This window comes from Sceloporus undulatus, chromosome 5 (genome assembly GCF_019175285.1).
Source record: "Sceloporus undulatus isolate JIND9_A2432 ecotype Alabama chromosome 5, SceUnd_v1.1, whole genome shotgun sequence".
NCBI classification, from domain to species: domain Eukaryota; kingdom Metazoa; phylum Chordata; class Lepidosauria; order Squamata; family Phrynosomatidae; genus Sceloporus; species Sceloporus undulatus.
The window spans coordinates 10,971,314-10,981,011 of record NC_056526.1 but is presented as its reverse complement, the minus strand read 5'-3'; the positions used below and the strand labels follow the sequence as shown (position 1 = coordinate 10,981,011).

Below are 9,698 nucleotides of genomic sequence, written 5' to 3'. Positions count from 1 at the left end.
TGTTGATGGTTTTGATATATACTATGAACACAAGGCATGTATAAGTTTCACCCCATTGAGCATGTGGATTAGCAATAGGCTGGTTCTCTACATTATTTTCATCTTGAGTAGCTCTATCATTTGCAGGTGACCCCATCTTCTGAAAATGGCTAAGACTGTTCGCTGGACTGTTTGAGGACAGTGGTCTCGATTGTTTAACAGCTTGATCTATAGCAAAATTAAAACATGGCATTCAGAGAGGAAGATATTTTTCTCACCAGCTACAGAGGTTCTATTCTGCTGGTAAGGACACCACTTGAAAGAGACAAAGGTTCCTTTTCACAAGCTGAGTCTGTTGCTGTCCTGCCTTTCCCAGAAAAGCTACAAACCAGGGCCAGACTTATATTAGCTAGAAAAGAGCAGTCCTGTGAAGAGTGTAAGTTAGGCAGCTATTTTGTCTCTGTACAAATAAATTCTACATAGCTGTTAGAAAGAGAATCTTTTGTATTCATTCAGTACTTCAGTGTCAAGAAACTAAGAAAGAACAAATTCATTTGGTCTTAAATTCTGCCTGGTCAAATATTCTTCTTCACACAATAAAGCAGTGCTACTCAAAGTGGTGGTCTTGAAAGCATAGAACAACAGTAACAACAACAGACAAGTAGAAGATTGCTTTGCAAAGAGCAAGGCATTCACAGTAGTTGCCTAAATAGGATGGGACATGCAGTTCTTTTGTTGGTTGCATGTTGTTGTTGTTGTGTGCATCTTTAAGTTGTTTTTGACTCATGGTCACCCTCAGGTGAACCTCATGGCGTTTGCTTGGCAAGATTTGTTCATAGGGGGTTGCCTTTGCCTTCCTCTAAGGCGGAGGCAACATGACTTGCCCAAGGTTACCCAGAGGGTTTCTGTGGCTGAGCAGGGATTCGAACATGGTCTCCAAAGTTGTAGCCCAACACTCAAGCCACTGCATCATATACTCTATACATCAAACTGGAAAGTTTTAATAGAAGCAGCAAAGCTTGGGTGTGGACAGGTGGCTAAAAATTAGATGCCAGGCTTGCTCTCCCTCTGTTCATGATGTTGTGATAAACTTTTGAATGATTGTTGGAAGCAATAAGGAGGTCTCTCAATGAGACCTCAGAGAGAGGACTGCTCATCCTTCTTGGGATGCAGGGCCTCTGCCCTCTTTTGAGCTTGATTTGGGAGATGCTTGGGAGCAAGGAGAGTCTTTGCGGATCCTCTGGCATAGTTATATTGGTTGCTGCCAATGTCAGTAAGTAAAAGAAGAAATGGCCAGCAATAATAGGTGGAGAAGGAAATTGCGGCTTCATGCCAAATGTTCCCCAAATGCTCATCTGGTTTAGCAGAGATAAGGCAGTATAGATGCAGTAGCTTGGACAGTCACTTACACTATGGAACAGGTGATTGCACAAGCCTCTTTTCCTGCCTTGGTTCAGTGGACTTCCCCACTGGAAGCCATTCAAAGAAAATGCCATGGAGTTGGCAGTCATCCCCTCCTATTGCCTCCAGCTCCTCTCTACTTGAGCACCTAGAAAGTTAAACCTCTAGCACAAGGAATTGTCAAACCTTGGCATAGTGCCCCAATAGAATCCTGACCTTGCTGTTCTTTGATTTAAAAGATGGAGAACTGCAGAATATGTTTACTTGGAGGTATTTCAAGCACTGACACCCCCTGCATACATTCTGGTATGTTTTTATGTAGGAGGATTTTATAGCATGTGCACCCCCTTATACATTTCATTCATTAACAGCACCTTATTTATTATTATTATTATTATTATTATTATTATTATTAACCTTTATTTATAAAGCGCTGTAAATTTACACAGCACTGTACATACAATCTTTTTAATTAGACGGTTCCCTGCCCTCAGGCTTACAATCTAAAAAGACAGGACACAAAAGGAGAAGGAAGTGGTGGTGGGGAAGGAGATGAGGTCCAGCAGTTCTTCTCTACCTCCGAGGCCTGGACCAAGGCAGATGGACTGGAGGGAGGGCTTGGCTTTTTAATGGATGGTTAATCATCTTCCAGGCAGGCCTGTTGGAGCTAGCCTGCCTCTCTCTCCCTCAAGATGGTGGATGAAGGGAGGGCTTGTCTTCTTCCAGGCAGGCCTATTGGAGCTAGCAATAAAAGTTTTCTAAATGCAATAGCATAGGTGACTTGAAAAATTCAATGTTCTCTGACTAATAAGGGGGTGGGTAACTTGGCAAAGGGCAGAGGCAGCCTGGATCTCAAAGGAAGCATTTCTTTTTCTGTTGCTAATGGAGTTTAAATTTATTGTGAATTTGTTTCACGGCTGGCATCCATAGTTTTTTTGTGGGGCTTTTGGGCTATGTGGCTGTGTTCTGGAAGAATTTAACCCTGACATTTCGCCTGCATCTGTGGCTGGTATCAAATTTCTTTTAAGACTCTTTGGCCCCATACAGACAGGCCAAAATAAAGCTGCTTTGGGTCACTTTGGAGGTATGCTGTTTAAAAGATGCATTCATTCTAAGAGTCCGGAAGCCGCACCAAAGCCACGATCCAGTCCTAAGGACTGGCATGCAGCTTTGGCGCAGCTTCCGGACTCTTAGGACGCATGCATCATTTAAACAGCATAACTCCAAAGTGACCCGAACCAGCTTTATTTTGGCAGTCTGTATGGAGCCCATGTCTCCCAGAGCCCACATAGCCAGAAGGAATGGTTTCTGTCTGCATAGATATCCATCTATACCATTTTAATTGAGAACAGCAACAACATCTTGACAAAACGTAGGCCTGTGACTCTATCACTGTCATATTTTAATTTCTCCTGTATGATTTTTGCCACCTTTGCCTGATGAAGAAGCCAGTGGAGTTTGAAAGCTTGCACCATGTATTTTGTGGATTTTGGTTGGCCTAATAAAGGTCTAGAGAGCCAGCATAGTGTAGTGGTTTGAATGCTAGACAACAACTCTGGAGACCAAGGTTTGAATTCTGGCTCTGCCACGGAAACCCACTGGGCATGTTATATTCTCTCAGCCTCAGAGGATGGCAATGGCAAACCCCCTTTGAAGAAACTTGCCAAGAAAACCCTATGATAGGTTTGCCTTAGGGTCTCCATAAGTAAAAAATGACTTGGAGGTGCACAACAACAATAAAAACAATAAAAGTGTAGCTGTTTTATGGACTTTTTAATATTATTGTTCTTTGCTATATGGCCAACCCAGCTCTCCCTGGATATATTTTCATTTGTATGAGTTAAACATGTTTTGACTTGCAAAACATACTTGTCTGTTGCAAGTCTTTGAAGAAAGCAGGTGTAAAAATACATACATGAATTATAAATGTGCACTTTCTGAGTATTGAAAGCCTTTAAATGCTTATAATTGGGGAAGAGTATCCAGTGTCCTCTATTATGTCTGAAAGGATGCATTGCAGCCAAAAAACTTAAAATGTTTGGCTAACCATTTGTTCATGTATTTACTTTTCTAATTTTAGTTTTGATCTTTTTGTTGCACTTGGAAGGCTAAATACATCATTTTAAATAAATCTTGCAGCTTTCTCTGTTGTTGTTGTTTCAGGTTATGCAGGCAAATAAGTACCAAGGGTGTTTTGTGTCTGAGAGCCAAGCTCTAGTAATGCAACAAATGTTCTTTTGTGTGCATGGAGGTTGCACAAAGAATGGTGCATGAAAATGTGGGCTGGGCTCTTAAAACTTTCTTATGCTGACACATTTCTGGCATTAGGCTGGTTTACAGTAAACAGTTTGGAAGAAAATAGATTTAGTATTAGCACACAGGCTAATTGGTTTTAACACACAGGCTAATATTAACCTCATCCTCTTAAAGGGGGAAGCGGAAAATGTTTACAGTGTCCTTACCAGTTCCAGCAACAGGTTTTTTTTAATTGTGGAAAATATTACAGCAACCATATCACCTTTAGTGTAAAGTTTTGTTGACATGTGCTTGCTGGATATTTTAAAAATCAAGCAGAGAGGGTGCACAGAATAGCTTTTGTGACAAATTTAACATCTCATTATGTAGAAACAGCAGCATTTGTGGAGCTTGCACATTGCATGAACATTGATAAAGGAGTCATGAACTTTACATACATTCAGATGATTCTACAACTTCTTTTCGGAGGCCTCTGTACAATAAAAAAAATTCCCAAGAGAAGGGATCAGCACAACTGCTACCTTGATGTGTCCTGGTTTGTTATATAAAGGGAGAGGGTGCCTGGCCAAGAGGACAGGCCAAAATTAAAATATTTAGCAACACTCCACATTTGTATCCTGAAACAGAACAGTACAAACTGTGGTGTACTGGTTTGAGTGTTGGACTAGGACTCTGGAGACCAGGGTTTGATTGCCAGCTCTGCCATGAAACCCACTGGGTGACCTTGGGCAAGTTACATGCCCTCAGTCTCATGGGATTGCAATGGCAAACGTCCTCTGAACAAACCTTGCCAAGAAAACCCCATGATAGTTTCACCTTAGGGTCACCATGAATCAGAAGCGACTTGAAGACACACAACAACAACAAATAGTAGAGTGGTGGCCAAAGTGCAGCCATACATATTTGGATTGCATTCCCTACCAGCCCTAGCCACAACAGTCAATCCTGAATAATGTGAGAACTTGCAGTCTGCTAACATGTGAGGAGCCACACTTGACCCATCCTGATTTAGGACTTAATGGAATACCTATAAGTCTCCAGATGTTAATTTCCCTGATCAATGGCTATGCTGGCAGAAGCTGAGGGAAATTGGGTGCATCTTTGAGTCCTTACCTCTCCTAAAAGTGCGGGGCATCAATTACCCCTCACTTTTAGTATGGTGAAGTCAGACAAAACAAACATATCATGGAATGTTAGTTTGAAATAATTGTTATATGGTTAAACTCTTTCAAGGTTGTTTCAGACATATAAATCCAAAGTATAATTGGTAATTAAAACCATAAAACAGTTCAACAAGAAGGACAGTAAAATTAGAAGAAGCAGCATCAATCCAGCAGTGACAGTTAGATCAGATAAGCTGTTCCTGTGTCTTTTTGTCTTTGTGTGCCTACATGCCGTCAAGTCTTGATTAACGATAGCCCCAAGAATTTAATAGGGTTTTCTTAGACAAGAATACTGGGGTGGTTTTGCAAGTACCTTCCTCTGAAATGTAGCCTACAATTAAGGTTGCCATAAGTCTGGACCTCCAAACCAGGACAAATGTAGGACAAATGTAGGACACGGTTTTTTAAATGGAGGACACGCGGAAAAAAATTGATGATTTTTTAAAAAAATGTTAATATATATGCCTGTTTCTTAGGCATGATCAAAATGGAGGACATTTGGACATTATTTCTACACAGATGGCAGAAATGTACTTCCCTTTCTGGCCAAACACCCCTCCTCCCATTCCAAAACATGCACAACAGCACATTTGTGCATTTCACATGGCTTTACTTAACGTGGCCTCTTGCATATTTCAGAGGCTTATTCCATAGTCAAACCCCTTGGGTTTAACACTTAGCATGGTTTAACATGGCTATGCATATTGAACATGTCAAGGTGGTTTCACAGTTCTTGCACCAAGTGTACTTCTCAGAAGTGTGTGTCAAGGGACTTTGGTTTTTCTTCACTGTGCATGAGTTTGTAAAAATCACAGCAATTTACATTGACCATGCTTCAGAACCAAAAACACACAGAAAAGGCACTTTGGAAAGTCACACTCTCTCGGCTTCTGAAGCAGTGCATGCATGCCTCTCAAGCTGACTCATATCATCTTCATCTTCATCATCATCACCACACTATCACTGTCAAAACAAGGGAGACTTGTTAGCATTAAAAGCACCCCCCCCCAAAAAAAAAACACCTTGAGGCTTCTGGCCACTAACTCACCATCTCCCCCTCCTCCTTTTCCTCCTCCTCCCCCTCCTTCATTCGCCGCACGGAGGGGGCAGAGGAGGAGGAGGAGAAGGAGATGGGTGGCGTGGCCGCGCGGGGAGGTGGGGGAAGGTGGCGCGCGCGCAGGAGGCGCTGCCTCCGTCCACCTTCGCCTCTTCCACGCGGCCGCGCGGCCTGGGGAACAGGAGGTGGAGGAGAGTGGCGCGCCTGCGCGGGGAGGCGAAGGTAGACGGAGGCAGTGCCTCCTGCGCGCGGGCGCGCCACCCTCCCCGCCTCCCTGCTCGCTCGCGCCACCTTTCCCTGCCTCCTCTCCCCTTCTCCGCGCACAGGAGGCGCTGCCTCCATGCACTTTTGCCTCTTCCACGCGGCCGCGCGGCCTGGGGGAGAGGGGGCGGAGGAAGAAGAGGGTGGCGCGCGGGGAGGCGCCGCCTCCAGCACCCCAGGCAGGCCTCGCTGGCTCTGTCCTCCTCTTCCTCCCTGCCTCCCCGAGGAGGAGGAGGAGGGCAGCGAGGCCCTGCCGACCGCAGCAACCCGGCTGCAACGGGGGGGGGGGGTCCCAGTTTTTGGCGGCACCCGTGAAGGGAGGGGCCCGGGGCCGCCAAAATTGGGAAATTCCCGGTTGCAGCTGGGTTATGGCAACCCTACCTACAACACCTGGTATTGGTTGGCGGTCTCCCATCCAAGTGCTAACCAGGGCTGATGCTGCTTAGCGTTCAAGATCAGACTAGATCTGGTGCTTTTAGGGTCTTTATGCCCTGAAATATACGTACTACAGCCCACTATGAGCAAGTAGCATTTTTTTACCCTTAGAGAAAGGCACAACCAAATCTTTTTTGAGCAAAACTTTTCAAGAAAGCCCTGTGATAGGTTCATCTTAGGACTGCCATGGCTTGAAGACACGCAACAACAACAACATTGTACACCAGCATCATTCATAGGAAGGATGAGGACAGCCCTCAAAGATATTTTTGTGGCCCTGAAGGGTTCCCTACCTCATGTTTTGAATTTTTAAAAGTTATTACTGAAACATATTGCTCAGACCTTGTGCCTTTAGAAGATTTGTGGACAAGTCGAAATGACAGTAGAGAGTTGAGTGTCACTTGCACACTGTGACACTTCATCCAAAACATCTGGATTATCTCCCTCCCCTCCCAATAGTTTCACATTAAATAATGCAGAGAGCAAGATGGAATTATGAAACATCTTTCCAAAGGAAAGATGAAGATGAGAGTGGATATACCATGGTGTTTAATCACATAGAAGATGTCATGCTTACAAAAGGAGAAAGTAGTCTCAGTAGATTTCTTGCAGCACGCAGCACATTTCTGCCAGAGTGATGACTTCTCATATTTAAACCACACAGGATCTATATGGAAAATCATTTTGATTTGCCTGGTTTTCCTGTAGAATCAGATATGCACAGTCTTTTACACAGACATTTCCAGACAAAACAGAGAGAGGGCTGGGAAAGGGAAAGGGAAGTGCAAGGAAAGTCTGTAAGGTTGTGCTCTTGGGTGCTTACTACTGAGGTATTGGGTGGGCAGGCCAGAGTGTGATTTTGCTAGGAAAGAAGCTGTGTGTGTGTCCATGTGTGAGGGACTTCCTACACTCCTTTCCCTGCAAGATTGCTGGGAAGAGTTCAAGAATAAACAGTCTTGTTTCAAGCAGTTTGTATCAAGATTGTGATGATGGTGTGTAGTGTGTGTGTGTGTTTGTATTCATTCATGTTCATTTAGCCACTGAGTGCCCAGCTAATACCACCTACAGTCTTCAGGATTACCTACCCTTGAATTGAAAGGATAATACGTAAATTCAACCAAAAACCTGGAAAGATGTGCAAGATTGATCCCAGTACAGGGAGGGATTTCAGTTCTCTGTTGATCTTCTTGGTACCTCACCCTAGCCCTATCTTTCACAACCAAATTCCTGATTGTGTTTTCCTTTGCACTCCTTCCTGAGAGTCCGCCCTGTTGAAATGTTCTGTGATTGTTTTCAGATCATGGGTTTCAGAAATACAAGCCTGTACCTGCTTGGTTTATCATTTAACATTAGAATAAGGAGCCTCGGGGCAAGTGCACAGGGATGTTGTTATCAAGTATTTGGGGTAAACTACGAATGCAGAACAAGTGAGGACTACAACAAAATGTTGCAGCATTAAGTGTCCCTATCCAGAGAATAAGTCAGCCATGCCCTCTTTCAGAGCCCTCCATTGTTTTCCCCTCCCTTGGAATTCCTTGTCCACAAAGCATGTTCAGTCACACAATTGGGTATTGTGTGTATGTGTAGGGTGTTGCCTTTATGATGAGTATTTAATTTAACCTACTAGTTCTCCAAAGCGCTCCTTTTTCTGCATGAGTGATGCCATTTTGATTACATAAGGATAAAGGTTTGTGTATGCACCAAGCCCTATAATAATGCTAGCTCTAATAAGGGTTTCATAGTTAAGGGAAATGTGTGGTTGGTTGTGATGAGGTCAGTGTTTGCAAAGAGAGTCTGAAGAATCCTTTCCCCCTGTTATATGCCCTTGTTAAGCTTTTCTAGAATGAGAGTCTTGTTAGTGTATTGTGGAGAAATGATCCTCTGGTGCTTTAATATTACAACATAGTTATTATGACATAAGGAACCATGGTCCAAAGTCTGTTCCATAACTATTCCTCTTGGTTGTTTCTTTTGCTCATGATACATCTGATTTTCTCCCTTTTCACTTAAAATAGCAATTCAAAAGACTTCTTTGAAGAGAAATGTCTTCAAAACCTCCGTAGAAGCAATGAGAGTGGGAATGGAGTGTAGCTTTGAGGGGAGTACATTGCCCATCATGGGAGCAGTACAGGAGAAAGGTTTGGTCCTGTGTTTTCAAATACATGAATAAGTGGCCAGAACCAACCTTTCTGAATATTTTGAAAGGTGTTCTATGATCTTGAGGATAACCACTCCCACAGAACAGGAGGCAGGGTTCAGTCCAAAAGCGCTCATCCCTATTAGGTCCTGCCTTGTGATGTCTCAGTAATATTAAAACACATCTCCAGGTTCCCCAGTAGGTACATTTGATGGTCAGTGAAGGAGCCTGCTACTACAGTGCTGCTTCCTCACCTTGCATATCTTCAATTTATTCTTTAAACTAATTTAATTTAATTTATTAAATTTGAATTTAAAATACCTCTTGCTGTATAGGAGCCATGATATAGGAGACATGCTACAACCTAAAGCAATAAAATAGTAAAATATAATTGCAGCAAAAACAGATCAAAAGCATGAAAACAGCAGGAAAAATTGGACAAGGCAATATAACACTTTACAGTGCTCTAATGTCTGAAAAGGGCTGTAAGTAGTGTTAGACAAAGATGTAGAAGGATGATGTTGAAGTGAGATCAGGAGTGCCAGCAGGAGAAAAAAATGTGAGCTGTTTTAATATTGTTTAGAATGGAAATATGATCTGATCAGAAATGATTTTTAAAAACATACAAAAGTCAGCAACACTAATTCCAGCTGGTGATGAATGAACAAAGAAAAATAAGGTTCAAAATCAACTCAATAGGAGTAACTGCTTGCTGTAGGAAGCCAGACACCTGAGCCTGCATTCAGCCTAAAAAGTATGGTGACCAATTTGCAAGCAAATCCCAATTAAGTGGCTTTGCCCTATAGCTGCTGAGGTGGTGGTGGTGATGGTGTATCTTCAAGTTGTTTGCAACTTATAGGTAATCCTAAGGTGACGCTATCACAGAGGTTTCTTGGCAAGATGTGTGCAGAGAGAGTTTGCCATACTTTACTTTGAGGCTGAGAAAGTGTGACTGAACATGGATTTCAGCTCTGGTCTCCACAGTCGTAGTCCAGTATACAGACCACTA

General features: G+C 43.0%; 1 protein-coding gene across 1 annotated transcript in view; it reads left to right on the top strand.

The window, feature by feature from the left end:
- Nucleotides 1-9,698, top strand: part of USP6NL (USP6 N-terminal like) — a 681,049-nt gene that overhangs the window by 564,478 nt on the left and 106,873 nt on the right. The window lies entirely within an intron of this gene.